At 36.0% G+C, this 19,557-nt stretch overlaps 1 protein-coding gene across 5 annotated transcripts in view; it reads left to right on the forward strand.

The window, feature by feature from the left end:
• Positions 1–19,557, forward strand: part of STS (steroid sulfatase) — a 110,102-nt gene that overhangs the window by 46,272 nt on the left and 44,273 nt on the right. The window lies entirely within an intron of this gene.

Raw genomic sequence — 19,557 nt, forward strand, 5'->3', positions numbered from 1 at the left:
TAAATAATCATATGGAAGAATAACATAATAACATTATTGTAGGTGCTAAAGATGACTTTATGGTCCTTCTTCTGTATACCCCAAGTTGATTCTCTTCTCAGTACAAGTCAATGCAAGTTACCTTTCTTCAAGAAAGCTTTCTGACTAAATTGCTTTCTGACTAAATTGCTATATTTAGCTTTGGTGCATACATAAATTATGCCAGCATGAGCAGTTAAACAGGTATTCTTTGCATATTTTGCATCAAGAGGTCTAGTTTCAGAAACAGTGGGCAAAAGGCAGCACAGCATACTTAGTAATTTGTAATGTACTTATTGCAGAATTTACAGGAATGGGGAGAACTGTTGTGGGAAACTGTAATGTGCTTAGGAAGGGATTTCAATTTAGGGGATAACAGAACAATACTATTTTGTAAATCATGTTTTGTAAAGAGAGAACGGTTTTTGTTTTATTCCAGTTCTGTCAACCCTGAATCTTTACCATGTCTATCAGTGGCCACCAGCATTTGATCAGTTGTGTACTTGCATTAGATGTAAGACTGCATGTGTTGTAATTCCTGTTTGCATCCACATTGTAGCAACCCACTGGGCATTAGGGTTTAAACAGCAAGTTGGAAAGCAGGGTAGTTGATATGCTGCTGTGTCAGGCTATTTAGTGATGCAGAGGTGGTAACAGGTTGAAAACCACTGCTCTTTTCCAGAATGACCACAGACTTTTGGAGATGTGTCAAATAAACCAAGTGTAGGACAGAAGCATGCTATTTAAAAAGCTTGGGCTAAATCAGAGATTCAAGTTTAATGGTGATAATATAGGAAATTAGAACAAATTTAGAGAAGATGCACAAGATTCCTCAGCTATTGTTCTTTTCGGCTCATTACAGGAGCATCAGGGAGAGCTAGCTTAATCAAGAAACAGATCCACAGATCCACAACTGTCATTTACTAGTATAAAAGTAACATTTTTTTTTTCAGTTGGTCTCAGTTTTGGTTATGTTTTGTAAGATCTTTTTGATGAGAGATGGCATATTTGCTCCAGGATGTAAAAAATGTGTTTAGTTCCTCTGTTACTTTCTCTTCCATTATTAGCCTGTTTAAAAAAAAAAAAAAAAAAAAGTCATGGCTGTCATTTCCCAATGAATCTGGAAAAATAATATACCTTTTTTTTTTTTTCAGTTGAAGGGAGTACTTATTTCCATTAACCTCCCCTGCAAAGTCCAATTTTAATGCATCATCTGTGTCAGAGAAAGTAGATTGATTCATTGTACTGCTTATGTCAGTAACCAGTATGTTCTTGGAAATGCCTCTGAAGATGCTACAGTAGAAAAAGATTTTAAAAATCGTCTAGAAAAGATGAAAAAGTGAATAGTTTCAGCTTTTCAGACATGGAGGTTTTATCATTCATTTGACAGAAATTAGTATTTATGCATAGGTGAATGCAACTTGCAAAAGCAGTAAGAATAAGATAGCCCAGATATAACACTTTGCTGCAAGACTTTCTAAGACAACACAGCATATGAAGAAAATGTGAGTGGATTGAAAACTACATTATAGAACAACATCTGAAATCTTTGACCTTTGGTAGGAAAAATTCAGCAACTTTCACTGAGTTCTAAAAGAAATTTTGTGTGTTTTCTGCTGACTGAATCATGTTGTGGAAGACCCTCATGGATGACTTAAAAAAAAAGGAGTAGAAGTTGCAAGTAGAAGTTCTACCAGGTACCAGTGATGACATAAAGATTGAACAATGGAATGCAACTGAAATATTATTCCTCATTTGAGAGATCAGATGGAATCAGAAAGACTTTTGGTGCCATTTTCAAGAGAGAAAGCAAAAGCTTTTCTTGTAAGATGGAAAAGTCTACTCAAGACTCAAAATTCTAAATGCAAAGCAGTTCCATTTTCATTTGTTTATTTATTAAGAATCAATACCAAATTGGAAAATTATTCAATTGTAATGGCAATCATCATTCTAGGAGGAGAAATGCCCAAAAGACACATGAATAAAATACTTTGAATATTTCATGTTTCTGACTTGTTAAACCAATACTGAATATTATTATTACAATCCACGTCAAAAATCCAACATACAAAGCCTCTTGATGAGCTTTGGACTGTGTCTGTCTATTGCTTTTTCATACTGATGTGTGTATAACAGAATTCAATGTTGAAAGCATTCACAGTTATAATGTCACTGCATGTGACATGCCTCAGAGAATTATTCTCTGGCTAATAACATTAATTTTCTTTCAATGTAGGCTAAGCACCTTATTAATGCTGTTAATTATAATTCATATGAGAGCAGATGAAATAATCTTAAAGTCTAAAAATAGAAAAAGAAATGATGAATGAATCAATGAGTGCACTATCATCCTTTTCTTCCTTCCTCTATTCCATTCTTTCATTCCTTCATTCCTGATTGAGTGTAGGAAAAAAAATGGATATGCTCACAAATTGTTTTTGATGTAAATTGCATTACACTAATTTAATCCAAAACAGATCACTGCAAAGAGTTTTGGAGCCCCCTGTAGACTTGCATGGAAGCTGTGTGAAGACACTAATCCAACACCACTTTTGCACATGGCTGGTTATTATTTTGTTAGCAGCAGCAGAACTACATATCAGGTCTTCCTTTGCAGGATAATCCCAACTGAAAGGCTTAGATGTGAAAAAGTGTTAGAAATTGTAGTCTGTCACAGGCTAGGTAACTGTTAAGTGGGGGCCTTGTCTGGATGCCTTTATTATTTGAATTTCCTGAAAGCTGAAAAACCTTAACTGGCTCTCTCCCATGACCTTTTGACCTGCCTTAGGATCAAGTTAATATTACAAGAAAATATTACAAGTCATCCAGTATTCGAGGAAAGGGAAAAGGGAAAAGGGAAAGGGAAAGGGAAAGGGAAAGGGAAAGGGAAAGGGAAACGGAAACGGAAACGGAAACGGAAACGGAAACGGAAAGGGAAAGGAATCCCAAAGCATTTTACATTTAACTTTTATTTTAAATAACTTTAAAGGTTTTATAGAATTTTATAGGAAGAGTATAGCTCAATATGTTCCCAGTATCAGAGGGATAGAGAGCTATTGAACAGTCTCTTGCAAAATGGTTATAAGAAAGACTAGAGAATTTTTAAAGAGAAAAACCTGGGAGAGCTGGGACTGAAGCCCTATTCAGCCTGGAGAAGAGAGTATCTAATTGATCTATATAAATACCTGAAGGAAGGGTGCAAAGAGAATTGGCCCATGGTCTTCTCATTTGTGCCCAGTGGCAAGAAGAAATGGTCACAAATTGAAACATGGGAGACTTCTTCTGAACATCAGGGAAAACTTTTTTACTCTGGGGATGATCACATGCTAACACAGGTTGCCATAGGGATGGTGAGGTCTGATGGCGGTCCAGGGCTCCAAGTGGGCCTGTTTAAGCAGCAAGCTTGGGCAAAGTAGGCTCCAGAGGTCCCTTCCAACATTAGTCATTCTGTGATTCTGTGAGATGACGAACAAAACAAAAAAAATCTGTTCAGTAAAGTCAAAATCAAATACATCCTTTAAAAGTCAGTGTAGAGGAACAAAGGAACTCTGAAGCAAACAGAAGCAAGATACTGTCATGATGCTCTCCTCTGCTGTTCTCTAGTGTGACCCCACCTGGAGCAATGTATCCAGGTCCAGAGGAAAGCCACAGAAATGGTCAGAGGTCTGGAAACATTCTTCTCTGAAGAAAGGCTGGAAGAGCTGAGGTTCTTTAGCTTGGGGAGCTGAGGTTGTTTAGCCTGGGGAGGGAAAGGTTTTTTGCTGCCTTTCAATATATAAAGGGGGCCTATAAAAAAGGTGGGGAGGGACTTGTTGCCAATGACTGTATAGACAAGACAAGGGGCAATGGTTTTAAACTGAAAGAGGACAGGTTTAGGTCAGCTATTAAAAAGTAATTATTTGTGATGAGGGCTGAGAGACACTGGACCAAGTTGTCCAGAGAGGCTGTGGGTCTCCCATCACTGGCAGTATTCAGGGTCAGGTTGGGCAGGGCTTGGAGCAATGTGGCAGGGAGATTGGGCTAGATGATCTTTGAAGGTCCCTTCCAATCCAAACCATTTTGTGATTCTCTATTACTATAGTGATTGACAAATTTTGAGGATGCTAATGACATTGTAAGTAGATTTTCCTTACAAGGAAATAATATCCCATAATATTTTTTTAAATAAAAGTAACTATGTAATTAAACCTTAGATATCTGAAGAAATTGAACCTCACATGAGGAACATCTATGACTTGTTGAAGCATTTGCAATACTCTGCAACACAACTCTCTGGGGTGACATGTAGCCTGTACTGAAATGCAGCAAGGCAGATGTAAATACTTTCTTCTCTGAGGAAGGACAGCTGGGGTACAATCTAGTAGGATTTTCTGAAGGTCAGACCACTTTTCAACTTTTTTTATTCCATTGTTATCACTATTAAGAATTTTCTATAAATACATATCTTCACAAAGCACTTTTAAAGAGGAAGAGAAAGGCAGAAGCTCCACCAAGCCAGCTCCAGACTTTTGTGAAAAACATCTAATTTATTTATTCCCTAATGAGATTTCCTAGTGTTGTAAAAGAGATTATATCAGTAATATGTGCAGGATTAGGCTGTGGCTCCTAATCTCTATACCACCCAATTGTGAGATGATGAAAACTAAATCCTCACATACCTTTTATCTGATGAATTTGTGCATGTTTAAATAGTTTATATGCTAACTATGTGAACTTGATCACATCCTCTGCTTTTAATCTTTATTCTATCCTGGAATGATGTAAATGAAAGGTCTAAGTGAAAACCATTCCAATTTAATATAAACTATTTTAATGACCCCTGTGGCATCTTTCTCTTTCTTTAGTAATAGATGTAACACCACTTCATTAGTAAATGAAAATAATGCTTTCAGAAAAAAAACAAAAGTTACTTTGGAAAATGTAATATTTTTAGGAGACAGAAAACTGAAATATGCTGAAAAGACTCATAGGAATTCTTGCTATGATGAAAGTAACATAGTCTAATGAATTCACAAAGCAAAGAGAAAAAAGAGTAATTTTTTTTCACTTTTTAACGTCATTGTTTCAAACTTACAATCCTTTAAGCTCTTAAAGTTGACTTATTATTTTTAATTACAAAGTAATTAAAATTTAATTTTAATTTTTTTTTCCAAGCTATTCTGGCCTGAACTTGCATTCCTAGAGTTTGGGGTTTGGTGGGCTTTTTTAATGTTCTTTCCAATACTGAGCAATAACTATCTTCCTTCTGGTAAACAGCATAGTATTATTAAATTTAATCAGAAATCAATATTTTTTCTTTTACATAAAATTGTTAGTGGTTGTTATTTTGAATTCTCACATCTTTGTATCGCTTTGCAGTGTTTGTATACTTAGAACCTTTATTTAAAAACTTATTGTATTAGGGACAACCTAAAAAAGCACCACAAATCTTCTGAGAATTCTGAATTGTACTAAAAATCAAAATAAACATTGTTAATAATATGAGAAGAAAAAAAAGGATAAATTCCTATTGCTTTGAGAAAAAAAAGAATGAGCTATCTTTATTTTTTTTCCAAGAAAAAATCCTGCGCACGAAGATAAGCCTAATTTATCATGGCTTTTCACCTCATGTAGTCATTTGTTACAGTGCAACATTGATTAAAAAGATAAGCAAAGCAGAATGATGCCACATGATCAGAAGCAGCAGATAAGCACTGATCTTATCCAGCTACTGTGAATGTGACATAATGTTGGCTGAGCCTCAAAACTGAAAAATAGAATTAAAAATCTGGAGATGGATGCCTGATGCTAATCGTGCATTTCTTGACCTTGCTTTTCTGAATATATAATGGTGTATATCTCAGATCTATAAGGTTTAATATTAGACTGGTTTTCTTATCATAAAAGATGTTCAGCCAGCATGCTGAGGAAGAAGGTATTCAGCCAATACAGGTACTCTGTGACTAGGATAGAATTTTTCCACCCTGTCTTGCCATTCTGCTCTTATCCAAGCATTTAGAGACTGTTTCTTCAGCTAAGACAGTAGTTAAGCTCTTGAAGCACATTAACTCTTTAGGTCACATCTGGGAAAATTGTCAGTGTGGTGCAGATTAGAAACATTTGTGGTTCTACCTTTTTATTATGGACTCGTTCCAGTTACAATCTGCTCTAAAACCCAAACCCATTTCATATGTCACTAAGCAGCAATGACTTTCAGTCACTACTGAATGGGACCAAATTTAAGAGGTGACTAGGTGATGAAGGACTCCTGTTTCCACTGTGATAAGCCTCATGATCTACCTAATCCTCCTTAAGTATACCTTCTTTTTATATATCACATCTTTGTATACAGCAAAGCTCCTTCTCAGAACATTATTTACAAGACTACACGGCACATCTTAAGTCACCTTTTCTGTAGCACTTTTTAATCAGTCATGTTCAAATAATGTCTCAGTACTTCATGATGGAAAATTTCAGTGTAATGTAGTTGGTGGTAATAGTGCTGTGTGGTTCCAAATTTGCTGCCTGCTACTTAAGGTTGAGGTTTTGTTTGCATCTGATATTGCAGAAGTTAAATTGTCAGCGCAATGTGTGTGATAGGGCACTGTGCATTTTTCTTTACAAAAATGTAATCATGTAATGTTCAAAAATGTAAAGGCTTTCTGTTAATTACAAAGCTCTTAAAATTTGGTCTATTACAAAAACAGTGACATGACATCTAATATTGTGCTAGATCAAAATGCTGTAATTGGTGAAAGAAAATTAGCATTACTCTTAGACAAGCTAATTTCCATTAGTAAGAGAAAGCTCAAAGCTTGTTTCAGATAAACTAGAAATAAGAGAGAATCCTGATGACTCCAAGCAATGAGGATAAATCCAGGCAAGGAGGATAGGAAATTCTCTAATGAAATGTGCAGCCAACCTTTGGTTTCACCTTTGCCTCTGAAGTTAAATTTTACATATAAATGGTATGGTTGGATTTTGCTCCTTGCTTGAGATGGGAACGGAAAACCATTATCAGTGAGATTAAGAACACAGCAAGATTAAGAATAATTAAGAACACAGATTTAAGCCAAAACTGACCTGCAGAAATTCAAGTCAATATGGACAAAGGTCTTAGTATGAATATTCAGATAAAGGTTGCAATAAGGAAACAAAATGGGGCTAACTTTATTCAAATTGTAGATAATCTCAAAAAAAAAAAACAGTTTTAAGGAAACTGCTAAAGGTTTTGCTCATTATGGGCCTTCACATAGAAACCTTTTTAGCACAGATACTGTGAAGCTTTTAAAAAAAAATTTCATTAGCACTGTGCTAGAAAAACACCACAGGTGTCTCGGTTTGGAAAGACAGGGGTCTGCTAAGGAAGGCAGGAGCCTCCCCTGAAGTGGAAAAATGCAAACACTCCCCACCCCTCCAAATTGCTATGAATTTTAAATTAAGGGGCTGTCAGGTCAAAATTACGGGAGTAGTAAATAACAGTTCTTTAATAGGGAAGAAAATAAAAGGATAAAATAAACAACGTAGTGTACTAGAACAACACTGACGGAGTCAGAACTCAACCTGACACCCTGTTGGTCAGGGTGTTGGTAGCAGTCCAATTGGAATTGTGCTGCAGTCCTCCTGGAGTGTCAGGCGTGGTTCTGTTGGAGCAGGGATCCTGTAGAAAGGTGCAGTCTTCCTCTGAAGATCCAGAGGAAAGGGCAGCTGCTGTTCCTCTGGGAAATCCAGTGGGGAAGCTGTGCTGGTATTCCAGAATCTCCAGGTTATATCTGGGTAGCAATGCTTGGCTCCTTCCCCTGGGCAGAGCATCTCACAATGGGAAGCTATAGTTCTTATCAGCCATGTTGTCAGTCATGCAGTGACATTCAATAGCCCGTTGTTATCAGCAGATGTCCCCTCCCGAGGGAGGAGTGATTGTGGAAGAGATAAGGAAAACTGCCCACTTGAAAAAGACAGCTGCCATACAGGTGGTAATAGAATATATCTTGCCTTGCAATCTGGAACAACAGGGCTTTAGTAAGTCAGTCATCCAGAGCCAGGGATCAGGATGAGACTTTACTGGCTTTGGTGGAAGTGTTACTGTTGTCAGACTTAACCTTCAGCCCTGAATTAGGAACATGATTTTTGCCATCCTTTTTCTTCAGTAGTTGGACTCTGAAAGCATATCTGTGTAGTTTTTTATGGAGTTTGTAATCATGGTTTTATAAAGAATGTGACTGCTAGAGAAGGAGAAGGATCTTGCTGGTAGTAGTTGCATGTCTATGAAAGAAGACTTAACATGAAACTAAGGAACAAAGAGACTGAAAATGTCAAGGACTTCTAATCTGTGTGTTAACATTTTCTCATCTATACCTTCAGATAGCATTGTTGTGGATTACCCAGTACCTTACCATAGCTGATACAGCACATTAATGCATACAAACATGCAGGAGACTATGAAGTCAAGTACTCAAAGATAGAAAAAAAAATTCTTCCTATGCTTGTGTCTCGTGGTACAGTTTTCTAACATATGTTTACGTACCATTTTTTTCCCACTAGAATACTATCTCCTTATCAGAGTGCCTTCTTAATGAGCAGCTTCTCAACAGTGGGTATATGCCTCATTGTTAAATATGAGTTCTCATGTTTTATTTAACACATGCTATTGAAGTTCTGTTTTGAAGACAGATACTTTGACATCTCTCATCTCTTCTGTGTCAGTACTTTGCTACAGTGTATAACAGATTTGCAAATAAGCATTTTCACAAAGCCTTTGTAAGATAGGGGAATCTCATTAATCTGTTTCCCAGAAGAAAGGCTGAGACAGAAATGATGTTCAGTTTTAACTCCTGAGATAGAACTTTGTTGCTAGTCACCCACTAATCCAGATCTGAATCTATAGTAAAGCATTAGGACTTCAATTCAGCTGGCATGGGATTTGGGAAGGGGAAAGATAAGTGATTTTTTTCACGGTCTTGATCCATGTTGGAGGCTGGAAATGGTTAGAATGTGCACCTGGACTCAGGAACTCAGGTTTTCTTTTGGTCCTGGGGACTAAGTAGTACTTTTTAATAATAATAAAATATATTTTTCAATATATGAACTATAATGCTATGAACAGTTTCTGTAATGACTCAGGGAATGTCTTCCAGCCTTTTACAATTTTTTTCATAGCTGGCTGCATATCAATTAGCTGTAGAAAAAACCCTAAAACTGATCATGTGCATTTCAGTTTCAGTGATGATATTGAGAATACTAGAGATTCTTTTAAAATAATCCACAATGGTTTTTTGCAGAGAGATATGAAACTTTTTTATGCTTCTTTTGAAATGTATCTTAATTGTTTTGAAACTATGCTGCTTAGTAAAAGGTGATCTAATTCTGAGTGAAAGCAGTAATCATAAAATAAAGCTTATGACAATATCAATTCTGTATTCATCATCAACAGACTGATTCCAATTAGTGAATTTCCATGCAGAAGTTCATACTATTGAAAATTCCAGGTGGTAATAAGCTCTTATTGATGAGGTTTATAGAACTGGGTTTTTATTGAGTCTGGCTGGTAATCTTTCAATGGTACATTTGACTTAGTGCTAAAACAATCACACTATATAATAGGCTGGGTGGTAATACTGCTAAAGAGCATTATTTTTATAAAAACAGTTGCCTCTATTGCATGAAACAAAGCTTTTTATTGCTTTCTGTATTATAACAAAACATAATAATGAGATAAATAATGAATTTTTGGGCTAGGAGAAGCAGTAGAGAAATGATGCAGTGATTAGTGAAAGACAGGCTGGTAAAGTGGTGATTTTGCTCTGGAGCTTTTCCCCTCACCACTTGATTGTAAAAAAAGGCATTTATATTTCAATTTAGGATACTGTTTAAGAAAAACTGAAAATTAATCTTTATTCTTTTTTTCTATAATTCTTTTATAATACTGGTGTTTGTGGGGCAAGGGTTGTGTGTTTCACAGTGTACTCTGGTTATTTTTTACTAGTTTGAATGCTTTCTTTTTGTTTTTGCTTTCTTTTGACTTTGTATACACACTTCTATTTTAAATCATTCTCTCTCCCTACCCATGAAACTTTCTTTATAGCATTTCCTTATGAAGAGCACATTTCAGTAACCCAGAGAACACTGAACTGATTTTGTATTACAGTAGTAAGCTCAATATCCAAAGGAACACCTGACCCTTAAGGGCTGAGTTGCTTACTTGGGATGAGCAAAAAATGATAATCAAGTTCTTGCCTTAGACCAGCATGAAGTTATATTCTATAGCTTTAGTGGACCTTGCAGCCTTATGATTCCACAAGAGGGGAGGCAGAGCATCCTTCTCTCCTTTACCTCCTTTTTTTCTAACCAGCTTCCAGAGAAAATAGAAAGAAGGAGAAAGAGGAGAAGAAGAATATCCCTTTTTCAGCAAATGTCCCTTTAGCAAACTACTGGATGGACTCATCTATAATGTCACACTTACATTAACTACAATTAAGTGTGACTAACTTAGGTCCTTCAGTTTACATGGTTTTATAGTACTGCTGCCATTTCACTGTTGTGAAGGTAAAGGATTTTGGTTCTTTAGGCTCTTGCATCTCAGTGGTTGAGATAGTTGTGGGTTAGAAATCAAACTTACTTTCATTTCTTAATCATACTTGCATCGAAAAACAAAGCAGGAAACAAGAAATAATTAAGATGCCTTAAATGTAACTACATTTTAATCCTAAAGAAAAGAATGGCCTAGCCCAATAAATGCAGTATAAACTTTGTCTTTCCATAAATCCAAAGATGATAACCTAATGCCAGATGTTTGAAAGAAGCTAATAGTTCAGGATGCCTCATTATTTCTAGTAAAGTCAAGGAAGATTCTAGTTGTGCTGATGTGAAAAGTATAGCCAATATAGAGTATTTCAATGTATAGTAAGTATATGGCTGTGTGAAAGGTGGCAAAGTGCTTCTAATCCAGAGTTCCATTGATTTTGACATTACAAAATCACAGAGCATATGTTAAGCAAGTAATAAATGATTACTTTTGTATTTATTTGTTTATAATTCCAACACATATAATTTATCCTTTCCATTTGGCAGATTAAAAATTGGACATGAGCCAACAGTGTGAATTTGCAGCCCAGAAAGCCAACCATGTCCTGGTCTGCATTTAAAGCAGCATGGCCAGCAGGATGAGGGTGGTGAATCTGCCCCACCACTCTGCACTTGTTAGATCCCACCTGGAGTGCTGCATCCAGCTCTGGGGTCCTCAGTACAGGAAAGATGTGGGCCTCTGAGGACTGGCCTTGAGGAGGTTGGTGAAGATGAGCAGAGGGCTGGAGGAGCTCTCCTGTGAAGACAGACTGAGACAGCTGGACTGAGAGAGAGCCTGGAGAAGAGAAAGCTCTAGGGAGAAAATATAAAGGAAAATAAATTATAAGAAAGCCTGGAGAAATAGCTGATACCAGTACTTGTAGTGATAGGACAAGGGAAAAAAGCTTTAAATGGCAAAATGGTGGATTTAGTTTGGACATTGGGATGAAGTATTGGACAGTGAGTGTAGTAAGACACTGGAACAGGTTGCCCAGAAAAGTTGTGAATGCTGCATCATTGGAAGACTTCAAAGCCTGATTTTAAGTAACCTGATCTAGTGGCAGATCTCCCTTCCTAAGGCTGGGAGGTTGGACTAGGTGATCTTTGAAGGCCCCTTCCAAACCAACATCAGGACAGAGTGAGACACAATGTAACCAGCACATCCTACAGAACAATGTTTGAACATCTAGCAGGGTGTTATGAGCAAAGTGCAGCTAGGATTGCTTTTCTACCAGCATTTTTTAAGAGGCACAAAATTGGCAGTTGTCCATAAAAAAAAAAAAAAAAAAAAGCCTAAAACCTTCTACAGGACATATCCTAAATATTCTTGCCTATTTGGAGCTGAAGTAGTCAAGCTTCATATCCTCAGTTTCTCAGTCCATCTTTTCTGTGATTCTGCTGCAGTTCGCCAATCATCTTCTTTTGCAATAACCCCCAGGTGCTGCTCATAACAAAATAGATGGCCTAGTTAAAGAGAGGTTTGAGGACTTTCTTGGCAAAAAATACTAGACAATAATATCACATTTACCTCTAAGAATGTAAACTGATTTTTGATGAGACATTTAATTACTTCCCTGGTTATATATTAACTTTAGGAATTCATGGTAAAATAGTAGAAAATAACTTTTAAATAGGAGGAACTGGTATATTAAATATATTATCAGGAAATGTATGCAAATACTCTATCCTACTGTTACCATATTTACTTATTGAATCTTGATAACAATAGAGTCAATTCTTGTGTATAGCCAGCCATACTTTTCCAGTGCCTTCTGAAGCAGAAATCTATTTGCTGGGTTGTACTTACTTCTCTCTGCATATGATACTGAAACACCAGTGTGTTACAGAGCTATTCATGTGAAATATGAAGTTTCCAAACATTTCCTGTTCAATGACATCTGTTTGTATACAAATTTTTAAATTTGATTTTATAGATTCAGAAATTTGGTTTATAAAAAAATATATGTTAATAGGGAGGAACTAACACTCTATCTGCCTGTCTATCCATAGGAATAGTGCTATTCCCATAAGTAACAACTGTGCTGCCTGGGACCTTCAAGTGGTTATTTGCCATCTGATCTTTGGAGAGTTTACCTTGTCAATAACTCCTCTCTTCCTCAAATAGTGTCTAATTACAGTTAGACTACTTTTTTCCATGTATCTATGTAAATATTTCAGCTGATCTGTGGTGTTTTTGTCAATGATCCTTCCTTATTTCACATTTAACCTTGAGATTTATCCTAAAAAACACATCTCACTGTCATCCTTACATGCAAAGCAGAGCCCTTTCAGAATTCTGCCTCGCCTTCACACAGGAAAGATATATTGGTCCATTTTCTTAACTTCTCATTACAAACAAAATGACACATGGCATTCATAGTGTCAAACTTTTGCAAACTCAGATTAATTATTAATTTCACATGTAACATACTCATTTATTTGTTTTGTTATTATATGAGTGAAAATTAGAAAAAAGGCAAAGAAATGAGCCTAAGGGTCTCAGGGCCCTCTCTGATCTCATGATTCCACCATGTCTTAGGAGCATCAAACACATCTTGGTCTAAGCAGAGTCCTCAAGTATTTCTAAACCAATTTAAAACAAGAATGGCATATTTTTCTTTCCAGGCCTCAGACCAGAAAAAGGCAGATTTTATTTTTCTTCCTCATAGGCATCTGCTGTGCTACTGGATACTACTCTGAAACTTCCACAAAAACTCCTTTTGAATAGGCTGTGAATATTTTTAGTAGAGCACTTAGATGAATTAAGAAATCAAAGTGCCATTTCATGAGATAGTGAGTAATCTTTTGGAGTTAGTAATCTATCATCTGTGAGGATGACCTGAAAAATTATTTCCTTCCCTTCAGACAGGATCCTATGGAATTGAAGTCAGCATATATTTGTCATGTTTAACACACATACATATACCGGGGGGAAAAGGTGCCATATCAGAATTTGTGGCTCTCAATGGATTTGTTTGTATTTTTTTTTTCCTAAATTCTGAATGTCATCTAGAGAAGACAGAGTAGAGTCTACATCATCAGTGGGAAAGTCCCTTGAGGCAATTTTCATAGTAAGGTTTGCTTTCTTATTGGTTGTAACAGTGTCTACACAGAGATTCATTATCAAGTAACATGTTTTGGAGATGGTGATTTCACAGTAGGCTTTCAGTGTCTAGTAGCACTTAGGCACAAAAGTTAAAGTAGGTAAATTAACAAGTGTGCATGGTGATCCTCGTGTAAAGGAGAAAAAAAAAAAAGGTGTATTGGGAGTGAGTTAATGCACACCTACTTTCATGTTAGATTCGATTTACACAATTAAAGTCAGAAAACCAGGAAATAAAATTTATTGAGATTTCATGATGAATATAATTCAATCTTGATAAAACTCCTTTTAACTGTTTGGTATGTAATTTATAGCAAGTGTTTAAAACCTGCTTCCAAATTCAGCACAGATTAAAACATTTGGCTGCTGAAGGATGATAAATGTTTATGCTCTAATGTCAGCCAGTTTTTTACAGTTTGAATTTTACTTAATAAAAATGAAATAAGCAACTGGAAAATGCTTTGAAGTTTTTAGAAAAGTGCTGAGGATTTAAATGGAGGTTTAAATTTTTTTCCCTGCTTTACATTCTTCATCATTCTTCATATATTCATCTGGCAAAATGTTTTCATTATGCATTTGGTTCTAGGACCATATACATATTCAGTTAAAACTTAGTCTGATATTTGAAGACATAGGAAAGAGTTCCTTTTATCACTCCCCATTTATGCAATCAATCACAATCAGCATATATTGGAATGGTCAAATACCTGAAGCCTTAAATTCACCTGACAGTCCAATTCAAAACTGAATAGTACCCCTCACTACAGTTTGCCAAACTGACACCTAAAGAAATCCCTTTCATAATTTGGAAGAAAACATGGGAGACCTCAAAGTGGGAAATTAGACAATGTCTTTTTCATTATTCTTCTTAGCTGTATGTGTGAAATGGCATCTTAGAGAGGTGCAGAATGAAGATGCAAATTTACCCAAAAAGTTATCACAGCTGTCATGCAAAATGCAAATGCAGTGGACCCTCCTAAAATTGTGTGACCATTTCTCATATTTTAGCATTTTAAGCAGGCTAAAAATCAAGATTTACTTTAGAAATACATTGACTTATGTTTAACAGATGTAAGGTCTAAAAGTGAATTTCAAGCAATGCATTTATTAGCTAATTTAAATACTAATAAGGAAATAGCTACTGATTAGTTCTACTTTTTGACCTGTAATAATCCATCATTAGTGCTGCAGTACAGGAAGCTTTTCCATCCTGCATTGTCTCTATTGCTGCTATACTTACAGATCTTCAGACACTTAGGTCTGTGCTTCATTATGCACATGTATTTATACATATCTAAAGTATCATTCCAACTTTCATATTTAAAAAATAATTTGAATCTATGTGCATAAGAAAAATAAACGATGTGGTACTCATCTCTAGGAAAAACCTTATGCATTAAGTCAAAATTTGGTTGATTTATTCAAAGCTGCTAAGAAGTGTGTGTACCTAATCTGCTGTGCACTGCGCTGAAAATTTATCCTGAGGGTCTGAAAGACACATTATACTTATAAAACTGTATAAACAGTCACTAGTGATTTGCAAGTTTCAGCTACACTGCAATCCAAATCCTAACAAAAACCAAGTTCACACTGAGAGCTTAGCTGACCACAGCAAAGCTGCCTTGTTTTCTGATTAAAAGACTGCCCTTTTCTGAGCACTTCTGCTCATTTACTTGTCCCACTCTGAGTCTAGAGGAATCTAGAAGAGAACTGTTGTTCTACAGACTACCTGGACATAAGAACTTATCTGATTTCTAGTGGGAGGTAGTTACATCTGGGGCAATTGCTTTACTTTACTTCACTTTGAAAATAATTCAGAATTTTTGGTGCCAAATTCTTAGGATAGGTGAGGTGTGTATGAAAATCCATACTTTGTGCTTTGTGTACACTGTATGTAAATCCCACCCTCAATGCATCTACAGCTTACACAACTGGAGCTGGATTGTGCCTGCTCTAGACTTCCACTGGAGGATTCATCAATTCTACAATGTTTAAAATTGCTAACAGTGGCAAGTCTGAACTGTCTTCTGAGCTGGAAAAAGACTGTCAGCACACCAGAAGAGACCAGAAACCCACTTCAGATCAGCTCTGCTGTGGTCCCTGACTGGATGCCCATTAGTAGTGTGAATGCCTTAGTGGCATTCCCAGGATTTGTCCTTGAAATTAGACTTTGAAAGAAATCCAGGTCACAAAATCCAAGAAGGCTTTGCTATGGAAACATAAATATGTTAACTATCCATGATTGGATTTACTGTAAATACGCATTCCTGTTACAAATTAAAACACTAATATAGATGTATTTTTTCAGAACCAGATGCTACTTTTTGGCAGAATTTCCTGTTGACATTGAAGATCCCACTAGCCTATCATAGCAGGAGCTTAGCACATTTGAGACTCCAGCTATGTACTTTTGGAGAAGATTTTGTTGTATGGATTGTTTCCATTGTGCAACTTCAGAAACAGTAGCACAGTAGTACTGATTCAAGACTTTGTACTGAATAGGCACTCTACTTTATTTCTGCAGGAAGAACCTTATACCTTTGGTAATTAGTTATGCATCTATTTTCTGTTCTAGTCAGTCCTACTACCTAGTATTCCCTCTCACCTTTGAGGTTCATATGCTAATGTCCTCCTTATGGGAATCACTTGTCTTCAAAGGTGGATGTGTTTTGTTACCTGGATAGATAATGTGCCACAGCACATTCTAATGCTTTGTCCCACAATTTCCACTCTGCAGTGGTTGTGTTGTAGCTCTGAATGTTAAACAAGTTGTGTGCAGAGTTTGTGTACTGTTCATCCTATGTGCAACCACTTCTTGTATTGCTGTCAATGGTTTTATTGTTTTCCATCTTTACCTCAAGTGTTGGACTCAATGACTAGGTCTGAAACTGATAATTACTTCCCCACTGCAGAGACAAGCAGATTTACATATTTATCAAAGGAAACTGGATGGCTCTGAGCATACTAGGGAACATTTGCATATTTATAACCTGAAATGTACAAAAGCTGAAATTAAAATAGGGGTATCTTGATCTTAGTTATAAGTTTGTTTTAATACAAAGGTTTTAGTCAGTGGATTTTGTAATCAGATCAGTGCATTAAAGTGAAGTAACTTTTCTTTATCACAGAAAATCAACCTAGAGATTAAAATTATTGTTAGCTTGTGAATGATGGTATGCAGAAGCTGCAACATTAAGTTTTCATAAGGTGAAAATCTTAGCCTTTGAGCCCTGAAGATTTCATTAACTCTGGCAAAACCTAAAAATGCTGTGGCAGAAAGGGGCTCCCAAGAGGTTTACTATGTAGTAAACCTATGGGTATATAGTTGAAAGGCATCAATATATTCTCTGAGAGAAATGTGGGTTTCCAAATGCATGAAGCATTAATTTTTAGGATTTTATGCATTTATTCAAAGGCTTGCCACTTACAGAGGTTAATGCCTGGAGCTGATACAAGTTGTGATTCTGGCTAATGATGCTATTCAAAACCAAACATAAGCAGCAGTAACAAATTCTAAAGAGCAAATAAAAACAATAAAACCCCAACACAATCCAACTGCCACTTCTAGGCAGTGATGTGATGGCTTATTTTCCCAGGCTGATCTATTGGAATCTTTGTTCAATAATTGTTGCAATCTTGCTGTAGGTTTCTAGATACAAGAGAGGCATGTGAAAGTTTACTGGAGTTGGAAAATAGTGTTACATTAATAGGAATTTCCTTTACTGTCAACTGTCTTTTCCTGAGACATATCTTTAACCCTCCTTCTGAAACATGTTTTTTCTTTGAATCTGGCAGACTGCTTTAAAGCTTTTGTCACAAGTAGAGGCTATTTTTTTCTAATGCCTGGATTACACAGAGGTATTCTGTTTTCTCTAGCTTCTTATTCACAATTTCAGCAATACTCTAAATTATTTTGAATTAATACAAATAATATTTCTTTCCTTTTGACTTGAAATGTCAGAACACTAATTTTTGAATAAAATGCATTTGCTCATATGCTTGCTTGACTAAACACTTTTCCAAATCACTAACACATTTATAAACACATTATTGTTTTTCAGTGTTTGTACCTTGTTTATAAATGGTTATTTTTTATAAACCCTATCTCTTCTTGTAGATGTGTACAGTAGGAGCTTTACATGAGTCAAAACTCAGTAATTAGGATCATCATTAGCAAGGCTGGTTCAGCTGCCATTCAGGCTGTGCTGGAGAAGTTGAAAAGCGGCATGGCTCTGTGTTTCCTTCCAAAGAACAGAGTCAATTGCTCTTCTCTCTTTCACATGGCTATCACTCCACTGAAACTGGCATTTTCGCATTCAGGATGAAACAATTCTTTATAATTTTACACAGCTTGAAGCAAGAATGGAGAGCAGAATACAGAGAGCCCTCCTCAGTATATTCCAGAAGAAGCTTCATTTAAATTTTGCAGCACTGATATACTAATTTAAAAAAGTAACATCTTAACACAGTCCTCAATCTGTTTTGTATCTTAAAAATATGTAAATGTGAGAAAAATGTCCAATGATCTAACACCTTTGTCTGCTACAATGTTAGTCACCTACATTGCAGAATACCTTCCTATAATGGCAGGGGTAGGAGTAGCTTGATCTGAAATTCTGGTTGCTAAATAGCTGCAGAAATTCTGGAGCTCCATCAGCTAGATTGATTTGGATATTCACAAATGTTGTCTTTCCAAATATGATCTGTTCAAATCAGAAAAAAAAACAACTTGTACCATCCACATAGATCAGTACAGCAGCTAATTTTTCAGAATGTGGCTTCCAAGCAAGGTATTTTAATTTAAACTCTTTCTTGTGTTAATGGGAGGCACATCATTCAAATGCACTTAAATGTGTCTTATCTCCTGGTAGCACACACTTTGCTGTTTATTTACAGTTTTCATTCTAGTAGGTGCCAGTGTTCAAGATCAAAATAGAAATGGAAGGTTTGCTTGTGAGTGTGTTGTGGCTGCCATACTCTGACAAAACTCTTTTTTGATTTACCACTATTAGTCCATCTGTACTGAAAAATGTTGCTGCTAAGATATATTGTCATTTTAGCATTCTTTGGTTAAACCTAATGTAGGCAATCCTCTGTGTTTCAAAATCCTTTTGAAGGAAATGGAAGTTTTACCATTGAGTTTAACAATGGATGAGAATTTCTATGAATTTTATATGGCTGTTTTTTTCTAAAATGGGACATGTTTGAGTGTCAGAATTTAACATTTTTTTCAGAGCAAGCCTAGTTACTCAACCTCATTAAAAATATTATAATGTCTTGAATTTAATTTAATATTATTGTTTAATTTTAAGTTTAATTATCTGTGATTGTGAGACAATTTTCATTGCTTCTCATATCTTTCCAAATTAGTTGGTAAATCAAAGTGGACATTATTGAATGATTGCCAATGCCTTTGATCACCAGAGATCATTTAATGTTATATACTGAGTGCCATTCTCATTTTATTTTCATTTTGGTTTATATACAAGATTACTTTGGAAGTTCAATTTCATCATGAACATGACGTGTGTAAAAAAGATATTGTTGTGCACATCACTTCACATATATTTCTTTGCACAATACTATTTATTGTCATTGTATCATAAAATCATAGCTTGATATAGCTTGGAAGGGAACTCTGAAGGTCATGTGGCTGAATACCTACATACAATTAACTAATTTATCTTTGAACTCTATGTTTTTATCATCATTGACGCATTTCCAAGAGATATTGTAATCACTTAGCAAGTACACTCTCCAAACAATTTCAGAAGCCAATGGGAAATTGCCTCGTTCTTTTCTGGCACTAAGTCCATCCACCTCATGCAGCAAGCGCATGGCTTGTCAGAAGGATCTGCATGATTTTCCCCCAACCCACCAGCTTTAAAATGTCAGCC

This window comes from Serinus canaria, chromosome 1 (assembly GCF_022539315.1).
Source record: "Serinus canaria isolate serCan28SL12 chromosome 1, serCan2020, whole genome shotgun sequence".
Lineage (NCBI taxonomy): Eukaryota > Metazoa > Chordata > Aves > Passeriformes > Fringillidae > Serinus > Serinus canaria.